The sequence below is a fragment of the Meles meles genome, chromosome X (genome assembly GCF_922984935.1).
Source record: "Meles meles chromosome X, mMelMel3.1 paternal haplotype, whole genome shotgun sequence".
NCBI lineage: Eukaryota > Metazoa > Chordata > Mammalia > Carnivora > Mustelidae > Meles > Meles meles.
This window is the reverse complement of record NC_060087.1, coordinates 98,668,738-98,689,943: the sequence shown is the minus strand read 5'-3', so window position 1 is coordinate 98,689,943 and position 21,206 is coordinate 98,668,738. Positions and strand designations below refer to the sequence as shown.

At 41.5% G+C, this 21,206-nt stretch overlaps 1 protein-coding gene across 3 annotated transcripts in view; it reads right to left on the bottom strand.

Annotated features, from left to right (window-relative positions):
* PLS3 (plastin 3) overlaps positions 1–20,090 on the bottom strand; it is an 84,734-nt gene extending 64,644 nt beyond the window's left edge. For 2 of the 3 annotated variants that reach the window (XM_045996256.1, XM_045996258.1), the window contains exon 1: positions 19,990–20,090. The gene's annotated coding sequence lies outside the window, so the exon portion shown is untranslated. Of the gene's footprint in view, positions 1–19,326; positions 19,404–19,989 lie in introns of those variants that run through there. The other variant, XM_045996257.1, reaches the window with a different exon arrangement.
* Between the last annotated feature and the right edge of the window lie 1,116 nt (positions 20,091–21,206).

Here is a 21,206-nt window from a genome sequence, read left to right as displayed (position 1 = left end):
TAGCCCAACAAAGAATCCTGAACACAATGTAGGGTTATCCTTAAGACTGGCCGCAAAAATATTGTGGTCTGTGGTCTCATAAAGTGTTATCTGCCCTTACTATTCAAACTTGTGGGCGATGCCCCATAAATGTTATTAATTATATTTTTGCTGAGATGCCCCAATTTTATTTCTCTGAGGATGAAGCTGAACCCATAAGCATTACACTATGCAGGCTCCGGTTTCTAGAAACAAAATTATAACTGACCAGAGTGCTGCTTGCTCAATATTTTATTTGGCAATCTGTTAGCTGGTACAACTAAAAAGTCTCATTATAATTCTGCCACAAAGCAAATGGCTTGTATGGCCTTCGCTTGCTAAAAATCATGTTGTTAGCAAAAAGTCACCCACACCAGGGTAACTTCTTCCCTCTCTCAGTCTGTCCCTCTCTCTGGTACTACACTACCTCGGAAGTTGGCTAAAGCCTCTAGCATTGTTCTTTCGATGGGGTAGACTGCCACTTTAAAGAATGCACTTTTAAGTCTCTCATTAGACCGAAATACAAACAAGCACAGATAACCTGTATGTGAAAAAAGAAACCGGAATATCCATGTATGATGGGTGCCATTTCATTGCATTCTTCCTTAAATTACATGTTTTATCGTGTAATTTAATATGGCCTGAACAAAGTTAGGTGTAGGAGATGGGGGACAAACAAGGGCTGATATCAGTAGTAATGATATCACTTAAAACTATGAGCCATAGGTTCTAACTTAGGCTCTAACGAATTAACTTAGCATTCATTATTGAGAAGTTAATTCTGCTAACTGTATTTAAGATAGAATAATTGGACTGTGATTTTCAAATTCCTATCTAAGCCTAACCCCTTAATACCACATACATAGTTAAGGCCACCAGTGACATATTTTGTTAAAGCGATAAAAGCTGATCTAGAATAGAACCAGGAAGGGAAAGATCGCCAGAGGTTTTTTGGTGTCTCCACCCTCAATCAGTAAGCAGAAAGAAGGGTGGAAAAGCTTTATCTTGAGAAAGCAAGACAGAAATGAATGCATGATCTCATTCACTTTCCTTCATCCAAAAGCAACAAGGTGACATTTTCTCTTCCATTCATCTTCAGCCTTAATCAACAGTCCTCCACTTTTTTTTTTACACCTAAGAGTAAGTTTCTAAGTGTCTTATTTGAATTAAGAGGTCTACCAGATTCTATTTGTAAGTTTTAAGATTTGATTTTGCAGAATCAAACATCAAAGCATGAAAATGCACAAAATTTTCCATTTAAAACTTTTTGATTTCTTATTTGTGAACAACAAACACATCCCAAACTTCAAAACCCTAAATCCCAATGCTTTAGTGACATATTCTATCTTGCTATTTGAGGAAATGCATTTGTTTAAAACAACCGGAGAGGTAAACCATAATTTCCTTAAGGCAGAACAATAGGTTTAGGAATCTTGTACACAAAAAATCTAATGCAGGGTTGGGAGGCTGGGGTGAAGTCTTAAAAATTCTGGAAGTAAGCCATCAAAAAAGTTTTAAATTAAAAAATGGATCAATCATTTAGAACCTGAAATTTATATATCTAAATCAAGAATGTGACACTCCTTTAAAAAAAAAGGAAACTTCCAAATTTGGCAATCAAAAAAAGGCATTCAAGTTATATCTGAAGAGAAATGACCAATTAATAGTCATTCAATGATTTCAAAATCATAGCAGTTGGGGTGCCTGGCTCGCTCTTGATCCCAGGGTCATGAGTTTGAGCTCCACAATGGGTGTGGAGATTGCTTAAATAAATAAACAAACCTCTAAAAAAGGGAAATAAAAAATAAAAACCATAAAAATTGCGACCACTGTAGAAAATAAGACCTAGTGTGAGATCATAGAAAACATTAAATTGTCTTCCTTACTTGAATTATCATTTTTAACTTAATTAACGTTACATATGCAATCTCAACATTCTAATTCATTAATGCAATTTCTATCAACATTCTAGCCAAGTTTGGGGTAGTCACAGACCAGCTTATTCTAAAAACTTATGTGGAAACAAAGAGGTCTTAGCCCAGGTAAAATATATTGAAAAATAAAGTGGGTGCAATCACTCCACTTGGTATAAAATCCTATCTTGTGGCTGCAGCAACCAAGACAAGGTGGGATTGGCAGAGCAACAGACATAGAATGACAGAACAGACCAGAGAACCCAGAAATAGACCTACACGAGTATGCTCAACTGATTCATAACAGGGGTGCAGAAGCATATCAGTGAAGGCAATTGAAGAACTGTTTAAAAAAAAAAAACTTTAACCTAAACCTCACACCTTTACACAAAAATTAGCTCAAAATGGGTCTCAGACTTAAATGTGAAGCATTAACAATATACAACTTTAGAAAAGAAATTTGAAAAATTTCCAGAACCATGTCTGGTGAAGGCCTGTTAGATATGACATCAAAAAGACAATCCATAAAATGAAATAGTGATAAATTTGGCCTCATCAAAATAAATACTTCTGTTCTGTGAAAGACCTTGGTTCAGAGGATGGAAAGACAAGTTACAGACTAAGAAAGTAGCTGTATACCACATATTGGACAAAGGATTATTATCTAGAATACAGAAAGACCTCTCGCAACTCAACATTGAAAAAATCCAGTTAGAAAAATAGGCAAAAGACAGGAATAGATATTACACCAAAGAGGATATACAGATAGGAAAGAAACACATAAAAAGATGTTCAACATCATTAGCCACTGGAAAATGCAAAATGAAACCATAATAAATCACTACACACCTATCTGAATGGCTAAAATTAAAAAAAAAAACCAGAGACAACACCAAATGCTGGCAAGGATGTGGAAAAACTGTACCACTCCTACATTGCTGGTGGGAGATTAAATGGCACAGTCACTCTGGAAAAACACTTTGGCAGTTTCTTACAAAACTAAACATGCAACTCTCCAACAACTCAGAAACTGCACTTTTTGGGCATGAATCCTAAAGAAATAAAAACTTACATTCACACAAAAACCTGTACGCAAATGTTTACAGTAGCTTTATTTGTAATGCCCAAAGTTGGAAATGGCCCAGATGTTCTTCAGTGGGTATGTGGTTCATAAAACTGTAGTACTTCTATACCTTGGAACACTACACAGCAATAATAAGGAAGTAATTGTTGCTACAGACAGCTTGGATGAATCTCCAGAGACTTAGGCCCAGTGGGAAAAAAAATCCCCAAATTACATACCCTGTGATTTCATTACTTTTTTTTAAAGATTTTTTTATTTACTTGACAGACAGAGATCACAAGTAGGCAGAGAGGCAGGCAGAGAGAGAGAGAGGAGGAAGCAGGCTCCCCGCTGAGCAGAGAGCCCGAAGCTGGGCTCGATCCCAGGACCCTGGGATCATGACCTGAGCCGAAGGCAGAGGCTTAATCCACTGAGCCACCCAGGCACCCCTTCATTAATTTTTTAAAGAAGACTTATTTATCAACTTGAGAGAGTGAGCACAAGCAGGAGGGACAGAGGGAGAGGGAGAGAATCTCAAGCAGACTCCACACTGAGCACAGAGCCTGATGCAGGGCTCGATCTCACCACCCTGAGACATGACGTGAGCCAAAACCAAGTTTGTCACTCAACCCGACTACATCACTGAGGCACCCCTGTGATTTCATTTATACATACATAATATATATATACACACACACACATATATATATATATTTAAGTTTTTATTTATTTATTTATTTGTGAGAAGGGAGAGAGAGAGCACAAGTAGGGAGAGAGGCAGAGGGGGAAGGAGAAGGAGACTCCCCACTGAGTAGGGAGCCCGATGCAGGCCTCTATCCCAGGACCCTGAGATCATGACCTGAGCTGAAGGCGGATGCTTAACTGACTGGGCCACCCGGGCACCCCTCATTTATGTATTTTTGAAATGACAAAATTACAGAAATGCAGAACAGATTATGCTTTCCAGTGGTAGAGATGGAGGAGGGGAGAAGGAGGTTGTGTTGTTATAAAAGGGTAACAAAAGGGATTCTAGCAGTGATGGAACTTGGCTTTGATTCTGCGCTATGGTCTTGCAAGAGGTTCCCACTGGCGGAAACTGGGTAAAGGGTACACAGGATCTTTCCAAGTTCTTTCTTACAAGTACATGTCTACAATTATGGCAAAGTAAAGATTTTTTAAAAACCTAACTCAGACTTAACCACAGAATATAGTATAATTTTTTAAAAAAGATTTTATTTATTTATTTGACAGAGAGAGACACAGCAAGAGAGGAAACACAAGCGGGGGGAGTGGGAGAGTGAGGAGCAGGCTTCCCACCGAGCAGGGAGGCCCATGCAGGGCTCAATCCCAGAAGCCTGGGATCATGACCTGAGCTGAAGGCAGATGCTTAATGACTCAGCCACCCAGGCACCCCCAGAATATAGTATCATTAAACTGATAAGGAAAAGAGAAGAAAATCTACTTGCAATAATTCCATATTATGTCTTCAATTATTTCTACTGACATAACTCTTAACAGAGTAGCCTTAGCATAGACGGTCAGTTCATGATTCCATTAGAGTATCTGATCTGGGTCAAACATCCTTTTTTTTTTCTGTTCAATAACAAAATAAAAAGCTGAAGTAAAGGAAAATTTCAGAGCTAAACTTATCGATGTAGGATAATTTAGGCATCTCTTCCGGGAATTATTTCCTTTGGTGGCACTTCTCCCCACATATTCACGTGGCTCACTCCTTGATCTCCCTCATGGCTTGCCCCAAACATCTTCCTGTCTTCAAGTGAAGCCTTCTGTGACCACCTGATTTGGAAATAGCAATGCCCTTCTTCCCACTCCTTAGACCCTCAGTCCTGCTGTGATTTTCTTCACATTACTGTCAAATACACTATTATTATTTTAATTTTCTACCTTCCCCCAGTAGGAGGAAAACCTCATAAGGGTGGTAATTTCTGTTTCAAAGTTATCGCCAGTGCCTAGTACACCACCTGACCTATAGAAGGCATTCCGTAAATATTTGAATAAATGAATGATATGGAATTTTGTGTGTATATGTGAAGAGTAAAACAAAGAGGAAATACTGGCTCTCTCAGAGTGACAAAAGCCACTTTAAAAGAAATCAAGAGTGATAAATCCCATAACGTATATCCAATATATTGACACTAGAGTTTTCAAAATCTTTTGGATGTATCACAATATAGGAAACTCTTTTAAGATCAGTAATTAGGACTGCAGTTTTGTTAGCGTTAAGAGTAGTCTGGACTAGGGGGATCTGGGATCTGGGTAGCTCAGTCATTATGCATCTGCCTTCATCTCAGGTCATGATCCCAGAGTTCTGGGATTGAGCCTGGCATCCGGCTCCCTGCTTAGCGGGAAGCCTGCTTCTCCCTCTCCCAATCCCCCTGCTTGTGTTTCCTCTCTCACTGTGTCTCTCTCTGTCAAATAAATGAATAAAATCTTAAAAAAGAAAAAGAGAGAGAGAGAGAGTACTCTGGACTGAATATGACCTAGAAAAATAATTTACCACTTAAAGCCATCACTAATGGCTTTCCATTAGTGATAGAAGAGCCGGCCAAGTTAAACCAAGCTGCTTAAGTTATGGGAGAAGTGTGTGTCCTAGAGTTCATGTCGACTCGAACGACTTGGCATCTGCCATTCTGTTAATACCTGAAGGAAAACACCACTTAGTATAAGGGAATTCATAGAGCAAGAGGCCTTCTCAGAAAACAAAGTTGGACTCTGGATATGGTGTTTAGCTTTATGTAAGAAAAGTGATGAATTAGGTATCTGGAGACTCCACCTTCCATCACTGGTCTCTACCACTGTATGCTGGGGCAAGACAAAATCAACTAGACCGCTGTCACCTTATCTATAAAAATCAGTGGCTGGATTAGACTCTGAGCTCGTCAAACGATGGCACGTCGTTTTATTTCTCTTGCTGGTACCAGTGCCTGGCACACTACTGATAATTAATAAAGGCCTGTTAAATTAATTAATTACATAGGAAGTTCTAAATGGCTCTCCTGGAAATTATATCTTCTCTTGGCTGAACCAACCTTCTCTCTCAGGGAGGCCTATCCTTATGTAAGGGTTCCCAAGATACACACTGCCCATAAGGCTAAGGAGATGGGGGGTGAGGGAGTGCCTGGATGGTTAAGTATCCGACTCTTGATCTCAGCTCAGGTCTTGATCTCAGGGTCATGAGTTCAAGCCCCGCACTGGGCTCCATGCTGGGTCTGTAGCCTACCTTAAAAAAAAAAAAAAAAAAGACTAAGGAGACTGGGTCCAGAAACTTCTCTGTGGGTTGAATCCAGAACATAATGGGGGAGGTAGGTTCTAGGTATCATCAGCTATTTTGACCTGATGCCATGCAGGTGAATCTGAGGTGGTCAAGGGTGCTTGAAAGAAAAACTCTGATCTGAAACTGATGGGGATTCTTTTTATCATCCTTTGATAATTTCTCATTCTCATATTTTAAGTCAGTAGGTAAAGAATCCCTCAATCTTAACATCAGACTTCCTAAATGTAAAACACCAAGCTCTCCTGAAAATGGCAAGCATTAAATGTACTTATTTATGGACGCATACACAAGAAACTAGTTCTAATGGTCAGCTCCTGGAAAGGGAAATGGGGGACTGGGGTCAGGGGCAGGAGATTCATTTTCTTTTCTTTATGTTCCTTTATAGCTTTTGAATTTTGTTCTGTGAACAGATATCACAGTAAAAAAACAAACATCTCGGGGTGCCTGGGTGGCTCAGTGGGTTAAAGCCTCTGCCTTCAGCTCAGGTCATGATCCCAGGGTCCTGGGATGGAGCCCCACATCAGGCTCTCAGCTCAGCAGGGAGCCTGCTTCCCCTCCTCTGCCTACCTCTCTGCCTACTTGTGATCTCTGTCAAATAAATAAATAAAATCTTTAAAGAAAAAAAAAACATCTCAGATGTGCTCAATAATGGTCTAGGTCAACGGAAACTATTGTGTTTCAAAGTGTTTATTATTTACCTGTGCACTACTCAATACTTAATAGTACATGTTTGATAAAGGTGTCTAAACAAGAAATTTTGTATACATCTATTATACTGTAAGTTTTAGAAAAGGTGATCGATCACACAACTTTATAGGCTTTCAATTCAAATGAAAATATTATGAAGGAAAAAGGACCTGGCAACAAGTTGATAATATGCTATTAAACATAAGGAAACCAAAAATTAGCTCCATTGAGACGCAGAAATCAGTATTGCTCAGAGTCAATCAAGCCAGGATTTACAGTAGCAGCCAAGTCACGATAAATGAAAAGTCATCTTGTCAAGAGCACCTCTACCCCATTAGCTGACCTGTGGTTAGACACTTAATACGAGCATTGTCCATTATTCCTCATAGCCAGAAAGCAGCAACAGTCCAAACATCTAGCAACAGATAAATGGACAACCAAAACATGGTACATCCAGACAAAGGAACATTATGCATAATTATTATTATATAAAAAGGAATGTTGTCTTTGTCCATGCTTCAGTGTGAATGAACCTTGAAAACGCTATGCTAAGTGAAAGAAGCCCATCACAAAAGACCACGTGGCTATATGTTCCATTCATATGGAAATCCAGAATGGGGGAAATTGATGGAGACAGAAAGTAGATTTGGGGTTGCTTAAGAACGGGGAGGTCAGGGGCTGGGGAGGTAGGGGGGAGGTGGGAGGCTGGGGAGAGTGTGATAGCTCAAGAATATGAGGTTTCTTTCTGAGGAGATGAAAATGTTTTTGAAATTGACCGTGGTGATGGTTGTACATATCTCTGAATATACCAAAATCTGCTGAAACTCTACAATTCACTTAATAAAACTGCTGCAACACATAAAAAAAAATATTAGTATGTCCCACTTTCTTCTTTGAGTCTGAAATTAAGCAGTTATCACAATGCAAGGGCCATCCATGACATTCACTCCTGACCACTGATTTAAAACAGCTGAAAGAGAGACACCAGGGAAATCATTGGCCTAGTCTTCTTGTAGGGTTCACACCATTCTGTATTTTATTCGGTGTGATTCATCAGTTACGAATTTGCTGGTTAGGGTTTCACAATTTAATCTTTATTGACCAAGACTATTCATGGCCAATTATTTTTCGCTGTTTTAAATGTATATATGGAGACCTGGCTCGTGCCAGGTACAGTGCAAAGAGCTAGAAGAAAGGGGCTTCCCCTTGGGGTTCCTTTTCCTCTCTCCCCAGAAGCACAGGTCTTTCCATGGTACCTCCAGACACCGTCCAAAGAGCATCTGATGCCCTCCCACCAAAATGGAAGGATGAGATTTGGAACCCTGGCTTTTCCTGCTCCTTTTAACATCTGTGACAATCGAGAAGTTCAAGGGAGGAAATTCTGGTGTAGTTACTTGCTCCTGCCATTGAGTCAGATAAAACTCACAGCAATACCGTATTACAGAAAGTACAAGAGCCGCAGGTACGTGTCATGGCTTATCAGCGTTTTCCAGGGCTTCTGCACACACGGCTGTTTCCACAGCTGCAGATCCAGCTACCGCAGAACTCTGCGCTATGCACAACATCTACAATTTAGTAAAGCTGGAAAGAATTTTATTTTTGTAAAAACTAAATGGGGTGTGGCTCATTTTCTTGCCAAAGGGCTATTTTATTCCAAGACACTGCTGTCTGCTGACCTTCATTTATAGGCTGAGCAATGTTCTATTTAAGTAAAATTAACTCATAGTGGGCACTTTTTTGGGGATGCAATAATTATTGCAAAGAAATAACAATGTTTAAATTTGATTTGTTCTTAGTTTAGATTTGATTATATTGGGTTATAAATGAATGTCTTTGTTCACACACGGTTTAAATTTAGAAATTATTTTATGTCAAGAAAAAGGGCCATATTTAAGTTCATTTTCTACATGTAAAGGATATTTTTAGGGTTCGTGACATCCAATATTTTGTGTTTTTTGTTCTACTAGACTGCAGGTGTCTCTTACCCACCTTTACAGCGAGGGCACCTAGCAGTCTTTGCTGGACATTTCATTTCATTGAATGAGGAAACCATGCCACAAACAGAGTAATTAAGGCATTGTCTGCGTTACTATCCCTGGTTAACTAGTACTTCATCTCTAGTTCATACTATTTCAATACATACTTGGCAACGTTGGGCACATTCGAAAGCTTTCCTGAGTTTACATCTATTTATAAATGGCCTAGAGGATTTCTTTTATGTGATTCTTACATATTTCGAGGTACTTGACTTAACATACCATCCTTCTCTTTACACAAATCTCTGGTTAGGGAAGTTTCCCATCTTTGGCTTACACCTATAAATATATTCTAGTTTCATAAATATATTCTAGTTTCCTTTTTTTTTTCCTGGGGAAAAAAAATGCTGGAACACTTTGACTTAGGATCAGATGCCAAATATGTGGGTTGGCTTACATTTTAAAACATACAAATCTATCAGTATTACTTTTTGGTTATCTATACTAATGATAATTCGGCTATCTTTGTTTTTTAGTTATTATAAGACAAAATACGACATTTGAATTACTCATAGCCACTTGTAAAAATGATTTCGACTGTAGCTTTAAACTGGAGACCCACAAACTGCTCAGAATATTTGTAGAATGTGTCAGTGTCCTTCATCATTTCCTGGTTTTTGCTTTTGAAAACCTCCACTAGAGGAAACTAGGGGCATCATAAATTTAAGATTAATGTGTTTTGGATTCACCCATTTCTAAAAGCTACATGTCATCTTGGGAAAATGTTGATTTCATTTATAACCCTCTGTCTTCCCAAACACTGAAAGTTCTCAGTAATTTATTTTCTCTTGTCTCCTGTTTTTATAAAGGTAAACTTCTTAGCATTCACATTTCTATTTCTCCTACTATAAAAACACTGAAAACTTTGAAGCTTTTTTTCCTCTGCCTCCTCTCCCAAATCAAGGATCAACATTACCTATCACTACCTTTCACCATTATCGAAGCTGTATTTGTTAATAGCAGAGGGTTTATAATGTCTGAATAATGTTTCCAATTCTCTTTTGGGGGCAAATTCTTTAAGCCTTCAGGTGGCATAGCCTCACAAAAGGATAAATGAACTGGTAAACGGGTTTCCTAGCTAAGTCAAGAATCTTCTTCAACCTGGAACTTGGTTAAAACCTTCCCTATCCATAATAAAAAGCAACAGAAAGCAGTATTTTTATAATGCCATTAAATAAAGCAGAAAAAATAAACGACCTTAGTTTGAATGGTGATACTTAAGGAAAAAGTGTTTGAATTAGAGGAAAATGAACAGATGGATATACATACCTAACAAGGTCATCTAAGGCAACATTCACTGACCTATAAAAGGGGAGTATTTATTGAGCACCTACTATCTGTTAGCTTCTTTATAAATGTTTTCATTTGATTTGAAGGACAACACTGAAAACAAGTGGTATTAGCCCCATTTTAGAGATGGTGAAACTGAGGTTTAGAGGAGTTAGAGAACTTCCCTAATGTCACAGAGATGGTAAACAGCAAAGCCCTTGGAACCCATATTTTATGCTAAAATCCATTCTGACAATAAAGGATAACTGTAGATGATCTTGCTGAAAAGAAAAAAAAAAGAAGGTGGTAGGAATGAGTTCTCAGGTCTGACAAATTTTCTTTTATAAAGATTTATTCATTTGAGAGAAAGTGTGCGTGCATGAGTGGGGGAGGAGGGCAAGAGGGAGAGAGAGGATCTCAGGCAGACTCCCCGCTGAGTGTGGAGCCCAACAATGTGGGGCTCAATCTAAGGACCCAGAGATGACCTGAGCTGAAACCAAGAGCCCGGAGGTTCAACTGACCGAGCCACCCAGGCGCCCCAGGTCAGACAAATTTTCTATATCACTTCCGGGTCATCATGCTATACCCAGACCAACATGGACTTTAAAGAGACTGGTGACCTTGGGGAAGGAGAAAAATATCAGAGAAGGGTCTGTGAAACAGCATGGGGTGAGTTTTGAGAGGGACATGCAGTGTACAACAAGCCATTCAAATCTACAAAATATTTGTTAAGTGTTTGCAATTTGGTGAGTCACCATACACTGAACTTAGGCACAAAATAAGTGGGAGTATCAGAGTTTCTGCCACTGTTAGATCTCTGCTTAGTTGTTTAGGCAATGTGAATGAAATATAAAACTTCGAATTTATTGACTGATGTCAAGGTCATTTAAGGTAATTTAATGTTGATTCATTTATAACCCTCTGTCTCGGGCGAGACGGAAAAAAACCTATCAAGAAACACATTCATTTAACCAACTCCAGGATTGAAAGTTCCTTTAGGATACTGAAGGTTTATGGTCACAAATAAGCTCTGTATACTTGAACTGAGTTTTATTTCTTTTTTATTTTTTTTTAAAGATTTTATTTATTTATTTGACAGAGAGAGATCACAAGTAGGCAGAGAGGCAGGCAGAGAGAGTGAGAGGGAAGCAGGCTCCCTGCCAAGCAGAGAGCCCGATGTGGGACTCGATCCCAGGACCCTGAGATCATGACCCGAGCCGAAGGCAGCGGCTTAAACCACTGAGCCACCCAGGCACCCTTGAACTGAGTTTTAAAGCAACCTAAAATCTAAAGGCAAGTTAAAAACAAAACCTGTCTCCCTTCCCCCATTAACAGTTCCGTTTTAAAAAAATAGACTTCCTATGATTGTATACCCCACAGGATTCTCCTTTATCCTGCTTTGCACCTGTGAAGTAGATCAGAGGAAACCAAAATATTTCCAAGACATATACTTTACCTAAGCTAGCTTCAGTTTAGAGTCAAATACCATACTCTATATAAAGAACAGTCTTTTTTGGTGGGGGGAATACCACTGTTTGAAATCAAGGCCTATTTTTGCTTAAGCCCATGTTTAAATTTCAGAGACTGTCAAAGAACTTCATCTTCAAAAACAAAAACCTTTGCAATTTCTCTTCTAAATCTTTATCTCAAAGAAATAATCAGACTTGCAAAATGGTTTTTGCAAGGATATTCACTGAAGCATTATCTATAAGATATGGAAACAATATAAACTTGCAACAACCTAGAATTAGTGAAAGAAGTTATTAAATACGGGGCGTCTGGGTGGCTCGGTGGGTTGAGGCCTCTGCCTTCAGCTCAGGTCATGATCCCAGGGTCCTGGGATCGGCCCGCATGGGGGGGGGGGGTGTCTCTGCTCAGCGGGAGGCCTGCTTCCTCCCTCTCTCTCTGCCTGCCTCTCTGCTTGCTTGTGATCTCTGTCTGTCAAATAAATAAATAAAATATTTTAAAAAAATTTAAAAAATTTTTCAAAAATATTTGATTACAAGGGCGCCTGGGTGGGTCAGTCGTTAAGTGTCTGCCTTCAGCTCAGGTCATGATCCCGGGGTCCTGGGATCGAGCCCCACATCCGACTCCCTCCTCAGTGGGAAGCCTGCTTCTCCTTCTCCCACTCCCCACTTGTGTTCCCTCTCTTGCTCTCTGTGTCAAATAAATAAATTAAATCTTTAAAAAAATTTTGATTACAGGAGCACCTGGGTGGCTCACTCCATTAAGCATCTGACTTCTGCTCAGATCGTGATCTTGGGGTCCTGGGATCCAGCCTCCCTTCCCAGCTCCCTGCACAGGGAGTCTGCTTCTCCCTCTCTCTTTGCCCCTCACCCAGCTCATGTGCACGCTCTCAAATAAATAAAATCTTTAAAACAAATTTGATTACATGAAAACATGTAGTAGTAAGTAAAAAGAATGGAATACAAACTGTATGATTCCAACTTCTAGAATATGTAACTTCTATACTGGAAATAGATTAAAAAAATATGAGCAGGCGGTACAATAATGAATAATTTTGATTTCCTTCATTATAAATCCTCTTCTATTTTCCTCTAAAATGTTTACAATGATTTTGTATTTTTTAACTCAAAGCGAAGTGGTTAAAACCATTTTAATTGTGTGCTACTTAAGATACTTCTCTAGTAGATTAACTAAATCATACATATTGACCATTGTAGAATTTCCCATCATGTTCACTTCTAGAAAACACTATGCAGGGGCGCCTGGGTGGCTCAGTGGTTTAAGCCGCTGCCTTCGGCTCAGGTCATGATCTCAGGGTCCTGGGATCGAGTCCCGCATCGGGCTCTCTGCTTGGCAGGGAGCCTGCTTCCCTCTCACTCTCTCTGCCTGCGTCTCTGCCTACTTGTATCTCTCTGTCAAATAAATAAATAAATAATCTTTAAAAAAAAAAAGAAAACACTATGCAGTCTATAATGGTAATTCTCCCTGACCTGAAATACAAGCCCCCAAATGTCAAAAAGAATGATAAGAAATGACAAAACTGGAAGTACACAAGCTGATTAAGAAATGCAGAAAAAAAGCCTACAGATTACATTAGTCTATGAAAGATTATGTATTACTCAGTGTCAACAGCAGAATGTCAATCTGAGTGCAACACTATGTAATTAGAGCATATAATAGATATTCAAAGCTATTATACCGACCTCAAAAATTTTATTTTATTGAAGAGGAAAACTTTCTATATACTATATAAAAATTATGTATCTACAAGCAGCTTAAAAGAATCAGAGTTAGCTTTTCAATAAAAGGGTTACAAGATTACAAAAAATAACTTGCTACTGAATCTTTTAAACCAAAGACAGCAGAAAGAAAAGCTCAGATTTTATAAAATGAGCAAAAAGAACCCACTCTTCAGAACTAGTCACATGATACCAAGTTATTTCAAAAGTTCTTTCACTCAGATGTTTCTGCTTATTTCAATTCAGCACTATCACTTTACCAATGATATCTTCACAAATACTATCAAATACCATATGACTTCACTCATGTGTGGAATTTAAGAAACTAAATGAACAAAGGAAAAAAGAGAAATGAAAGAGAAGTCTCTTCAATGTGGACAACAAACTGGTGGTCGCCAGACAAGGGATGGGGGAAACAGGTGAAGGGGATTAAGAGTACATTTATGGGGACGCCTGGGTGGCTCAGTTGGTTGAGCATCTGCCTCTGTCTCAGGTCATGATCACAGGGTCCTAGGATCGAGTCCCTCTCCCTCTGCCCCTCCCCCTGCTTGCACTTTCTCTCTCTCTGGCAAATAAAAAAAACAAAGTCCTTAAAAAAAAAGAGTACACTTAATGGTGATGAGCACTGAATAACGTATAGCAGTGTTGAATCACTATATTGTACAGCCGAAACTACTAGAACACTCTATGTTAACTATACTGGAATTTAATAAATAAGAACATAATTTTAACCAACGAGATAAAAATGCATGGTAACTCAAAGAATGACAGAGTTAATGAACCATCATAGAATTGGCCAGATGACAATAAACACTGGAAATTAATCCAAGATTAACATTTTAAGGGTGGGAGTTTTAAGGGTGGCAGCCAGCTATCCAATAGGCTTCTCAAATGCAGATCTACATTAACTTTTCATCTTTTTTGTGTTAATGAGGGCATACCAGTTAAATATACAGATTATCTCCTCCATTAGAAGCTTTTCCAAACCTGCACTTCTTTAAAGGGCAATTATAAGGAGAAGCACTTGCTTTTTTGTGAATTTTACACAAAACCTCCCATTATGGGCAGACACAAAACTGAGAATGAAGTAGGATAAGCCAACGGATTCTGTAAGATTACCAACAAACACTAAAATACTGCTCAGTAGTTACTTAAGGAGGAGGGGAAAAAAAAAACAAAACCCATCACAGGAATGGCTTTCACAGGCTATCTGGCACAACATTGGAGGGGGGAAGAATTATAAGCAAGCATTACATATAGGTTTTTATTCTTGTTATCAGCCAGAAATAGATTATGCCTGGCTTTATTTCTCCTTTGCTTGTAAACGTGGATAGCTGGAGAATCTCTGCAGGCGAGTACAAATGGGGGCGAGACTTTGAGTGATGAGGACTGAGCCATTTCTGCAAGTTTTAGTGTGTCAATGACAGACTATGACAGTACTTTGAGTTTTTATATAGCACCTGTCTGCTAAGAGCCAAGGCTCACTTATCCTTTCAGCATGGGTATGACATACACAGACTGGAAACAGATGGCTTGATAAAGCAAAATCCAAACAGGGACACAGGAGAACTTTTGTGATTTACTGACAATGGCCTATATGCCCAAACTGCAGAGGACGCCAAGCCCTTGGATTCCACATTTGATGCCTTTTCCAATAAACGACACTCCCTCCTTACCCTCAAACAACCTTCTAGACCGTTAAGAAAAATTAAGCTTTCTTGTAATACAAAATCGGTAGGTTTAATGCACCAAAGTCCTCGCTAAGGAGTGATGTTCATGGTACCTCTATATTTTAAAGAACTAACATGAGTCATGGAATAGGCCACTGATGATCGTCTTCCTGCACAGCTACCAATTTGCTAACAAGGTAGTTAGCTTGGTTCTAGAAAGGTGCATTAAAATCTGAAAAAAATCACCTAATATTAACTGAAATAAGCCAGACTGTGACTACTGGGGAAAAAAAAATCCTGGCAAACCAAAAACCTTGAGCCATGCTCTCAACTGTACGAATGACAAGATGCATAATGTACCCAATGTTAGTTATCAGTATAATAATTTTAAGTGACTTTCTCTAGGTCGAACTATAAGTCATGTCTAAAACTTAGTTCTTCTGAAGGCAAGGCCAATATAGTTTTCCCTTAGTATTTCAATTTTCACTTAAAAGCATGTCTTTTCATCCCTAAAACATTTTATACTAACATTTGTCTTTCAAGTGCCAAGATTAAGGCAAATTAGATATTACTAAACATATTGAATTTGACAGTGCCTTACCTTCATAACTACAGTGAGTTGGCCCCAAGAATTAGGACCTTCTGAGACTGACATTTCATGATTAGATAGTATTTTATATTTCTAAGCCATAACTGTAACCAAATTTGTACCATAACTAAAAACAGCCAGTCCTGACCATTGGTATCTAAAACAGCTTCCAGGGAGCTCCTGGGTGGTTCAGTTGGTCTGCCTTCAGCTCAGTTCATGATCCTGGGGACCTGGATCCTGGGTCCCAGAGCCCCACCTTGGGCTCCCTGCTCAGTGGGGAGTCTGCTTCTCCCTCTCCCTCTGCCCCTCCACCCACTTGTTCTCCTTCTCTCAAATAAATAAATAAAATCTTAAAAAAAAAATAAAAGAACTTCCAACTGTGTAATGTATCTAAAAGCTTCCAAAACCTCCCAACACACTGAATGAACATACATATGGTAGATCACTCTCTAGAGAAATTACACGGACTCAAACCACGATCTAGCTGTTTTCGTTCAAACTGTGTTTTATTAGTTTCACAGCTCAAATTCTTCCCTCTCTGCATTACTTTTAACCAACAGAAAAATTATCACATGAGCAAATATGAAATGATTTTAAAAACAGACACCCGAGTTGTCATGTACCGATAGACGCTTAGTTTCAGTTTTATGCCAGCTACTTTCGGAATCTGTGCTCAACAGCAAGAAGAGTTTAGCATTCACATGGTGCCTAGATGGTGCTCGTGATATGCAACAGCAGATTCCGGAGTTGATCATATGTGGTAAGACTATCACGTCAGTGTATTTCTTAGAAAGGCAAGCAGAAATTACGTCTAAAACAGAACATGGAATAATGGAAAGTGGACTTTCTTCCTTTTTTCCCCCCTGTCAGTTTCACCAGAAAGAATCACTTTAGTTCTCAGGCAACATGGGCCAAGCTACCCCTTCTTTTCAGCAACAGTCATGTGGTTTGCCTACGAGCAAAATTTCATTTGGTTTCTGATAGTGCCTTGGATACTGACATTCTGCCAGTATAAATAGTCAAGTCTAATGTACATGTAACCATTTGTAGAAGAGATGTAATCTCAACCAAAATATTACTCACCAGTTCTAATTAATCCTTCTACCCCAAATGCCATAAGCCCAGACATTTTTAGCAATGCAATCTAAATGATGGCATCAGACTGGAGACCCTGGACTTCAATGTTGATTGTCTGTACTACGTCAAGGCAGAGCATAATTTGCTTGGCTCCCCACCCCGGGTAAAGAGAGAGGTTGATAAATTGCTAGATCTAACAGTAGAGATTAAGAATTAGACTCACAACCCCCTCATCTTAATAAAAACCCGAGTTCACTAAATGATACCCCCCCCCCATTAAGTCAGTAACAAAGTCAGTGGTTTTAAATGAGTGGACATTGGAAGATAAGAAAATGCTCCACAGACTAACAGCCTAGTGATGATCCTGTTTTGACATGAGTTAATAATATTTTATAAAGAGCTTATCTCCCTACCACTTTAACCTCGTCTGATAGTTAGCTCTATTCTCTCTTTGAGGTTACAATATGTATTAGGAATTCAATCTAAAATTCTATGATCACCTCACTTCCACTAGGGGGTTCTATCTACCAGTGTAGTTAATTTCAATAACTCAGGTGCTGCTTAATTCCACTTTGAGCAAATCTGTGCCACAAGGCTAGCCTTAAGGTCAGAACTCTATGCTCTCAAGGAGTTCTAGTACTTAGGCTCAGAAACCCCAGCCCAGCACAAAAATGGAGTGCTCAAGTCATTCTGAAGTAGCGGCAGTAGAAGGAGGGGTTTTTATTGTTTTTGTTTTTGGTTAATGCATACAAAACCAACACTCTTAAATGTTCCCCATTTCATTTATAGCTGCCCTTGTTTCAAGGCTGAATATGTACCAACTGGATCCATTTTTGTAAATAAGTAAAGCTTTTAAACTTCTGACCTCAGAGACTCCTCTGCCCATTTCTATACTCTGCAAAATATAATCTGAATACCAGAACTGCCACGTTTTTCCAACAGCAATCTTAACTTGGGCCACATGGGCCGGTCCTGGTCATCACCGGAGCTGTTTCGGAGGGCCTCTCCTTATTCCATCAAGATATTGACAGGCAAAACCCAAGCAGTTCGATTGGTCAGATTTAGAATCCACTGTTCTTGTGCCTCATTTCTGATCCAATTAATTGCAAACCACAAATAACCGGTGGTTAATTTTAGTCAAGAAATGATCCACCACCTTCAAGTAGATGCCTAATAAAGAGAACAGTTCAATTAGAATATAGGCCAGAACCAGGAATATGGGTAAATCCTAATTTTTTTTAACAATATCTCACGGACTATGGCTTCGAAACTATCATCTGGGGATGAGGTGTGTGTGAATTAAAGGTCGATTTTCCCAGAAAATAATTAGTAAGATATTTTTTAAATTTAGGAAAGCCACCAGGGAGATATATGTCCGGCACAAACAGATTTCAAGCCCTTAATTTAAAAACAGCTCCCATTTTTATTTTGGATAAAATCGGAGTACCAAATTCCCTTTCTCTTTCCTTTCTCCAAGTCCAAGTAGAATTCCCTGGAGAAGAGGCTAGTTCACACTCTCCCAATCTTTTTCTTTTTCTTTCTTTCTTTCTTTTCTTTTTTCTTTTTTTTTTTTTTTTTTTTTTTGTTGTTGTTGTGGTAGTTTTTGGAAAATGGGCTTCAGCCATTACATTCCAGTTTTCAAGGCAAAAGAAGTCATGTGACCATTACCCTAGGGGCATCAGAGACTTGGGGCACGTGATGCCAATCGGCAAGTGTGGGATTTCGGCCACTTCGCTGGAATTCACTGGAAACCGCATCTCCAGGATCCAGTTGAGGCTCCCAAACACACTGTGACATTAAAGTGGCCACAGGAGCTTGCCATTTCACTTCACGTTTTCTACCTGCCGTGGGGCCAGCCAGGCTCTCTTCCCCACCTCACCCCCTCCCTCTCACCCCCTCCCTCGTAACAGGCCGGGCACCCCCAGCATCCCCCCTATCGGATCCTAAATGTCGAGGCTCTCCAATAGTTAGTTCTAAGCCCAACCTGCACCCCTGGGGATGGTGTGCAGATCCGGCGGGGAGCAAGAAGCCGCGAGCGCGTCGGGCAAATGTCAGATAGCATTAACCCCACTCCACCTCCCAGCCTGGGATCCTCTGCAGTCCTGGAGCCGGGCCGTTGGAGCCGCCAGCGCGCTACCAGCAGTAGCCGCGGCGGCGGCGGCAATTTTGGGACTGGCTAGAAGCCAGGGCCGGGGTGGTCAGCGTCCCCCCGCCTCTTATTGAAGCGCTTAAGTGCTGCGGGTGGAGGAAAGTAAACAGCGGCAAGTGCAGGTGGGGGGCGGGGGCAGGAGAGATCACCCCCCTCCCACCGCCCCTGCCGCCCCGGTCCCCCGGAGCCCGAGAGATCCCGGGCTGCCACGGCCCCGACCGCGCGCTCGGAGCTGCAAAGCCAGAGGAGCCGAGCAGGGAGCGGAGAGCGGGGTCCAGGGAGATGGGGAACCGAGAGGCTCTGCCCCAGTGGCCCGGAGATGGTGTGCTACTGAAAGGGGAAAAAAGTGCTTACTCATAGGGAGACGCGGTGCAATCGCTGCGCTCTCGCTAATGGCCAGGGAAGCAAGCGGGAGGCCGGCAGCCGGAGCCCGCCGGGTTCCTTCCCTGGGCCAAGGCAGCGGCTCAGAGCCCCGGAACTGGCGTCTGCCCGCGAGGTCACCCGAGGCGGGCGAGCGGGGGCCGGAGGCGTCGCAGGCTGCCGGCTCCGGGATTTCCTGAGTCCGGGGCGGGAGGGGGCGGGGGGCCGAGGGGAGGGTAGCAGTAGCTGGGGAAGGACGACAGAGGGAAGGTAGGCGCTCGGTTTCCACTTCGGGGCCGCCGCCACGGAAGGGGAGAAGGACAAGGGTTGGCGTCAAGGACTGCAGCCCCAGGTGAGCAACAAGTTACGAGCAACTAGCGAGAAAGCACCATCCCGGTGGTTAAGAGCAGAAAACGTGTTTGCGGCGGGTGGTCGTGGGGGACACTGTCACTCCCACCCATCCTGGATGCCAACGACCCGCTTTAGCGCCGAAGGTGCCAGGACCGAAATTTCTGCAGCCCCCTCTCCGCTCCGCGTTCCCCCGCGCAGGGCACGTTCCAGCTGAGGTTCCCGGAGATGCTCTCCGCTGGACCCACGCCTGCCCAAGCCCCGGGAACCCGCTCCCGTCGTGCCCTGGCGTGCCCACAAAGCACTTACATAAAGTCGCAGAGTCCCGGATCTGGCCCGACAGTCTCCAACAGACGCACCCAGACAACTTCTGCCTCTTGGAATCTCTGCGGCAGTGGTTCTAAAGCCAGCGCTCCCTCCCTCCCGCCTGCCCCCTCCGCCCCTCGGCCGCCGCCATTGGCTCGGGTGGTGCTCACAGTCGGCCTGGGAACCTGGAAAGGGATTGGGCCGCGAGCCTGTCACATCAACTGGGTGGGGAGCCCGGAGAGAAATCGACTGGCACCCTGGAGGGATGGGGGCTCTAACTCTGCGGCAGGGAGCGGAGACCGGTCCCTCGCGTCTGCTTCTCCCTCTCCCTGGCTAAAAAGTGAGAGATTGGAAGTCCACGGTACCTGGCTCAGAATCATATGCAATAATAAAATAAAATAAAGTGGAATAAATGGAAAGATAGGAATGTTGGGAATGGGCGTTTGAAAGTCGCCAAGCCCCTATTTAAGTCCAAGGGTACAGTTTCTCCCCGGAATGGTAAAGAGAGTCTCGGCCAAGAAGGGCCATTTACTAGTAGTTTCGTCTGCGCGGATCAGCCCAGGTGTGAAACCTTAGCAATCTTCCCTTTTCCCTTCGGAGGTCTAGGGAGCAGAAGATTGGCAGGACGGGGTTCTGGGGTCTTTGGTTTGGTGACAAGTGAATTGTTGACCAAAATCACCTGTCAGTTAGGGTTGTCCATGCGGAAAGCGGTGAGAGGTGGAGGTGGGAAGGAATGGGGGAAGTAACGTCGTTCCATTCGTTGGGAAATGGATGTCAATTCTCATCAATCTCCCTTCACCAGAGAAAACGTGGAGACGTGCTCCTGCTTCCCAGAATACCTTTTCTGTTCCCCAGAGTCCCTTTTCTTCTTTACCCATGAGATTGCCTCCCTATCATAGCTAGCTTCTTGCGTTAATACACGGGGAGGTTTCCCCTGCGTATCTGCATTCCAATCCTTTGGCTCACTCCAGGTCAGCTCGGAGGACCCGAGTTGGAGGGATTCTCCAGGGTCAGGACAAGTGATTGGCTTGTGGGACAGCTGTCCAAGAGAAAGTCTAAGCCCTTTCCCTTTCCAGTCGTAACTATTTGGTTCAAGAAATGCGCACTTGGATTTTTTTTTATAAATTTTAAATTGGTTCAAATACATCCAATTTTCCACGCATTTTAGGGAAAATGCTAAATTAAGAGTGGCCTGAAAAATTGAATGCTCTTGTAAAGAA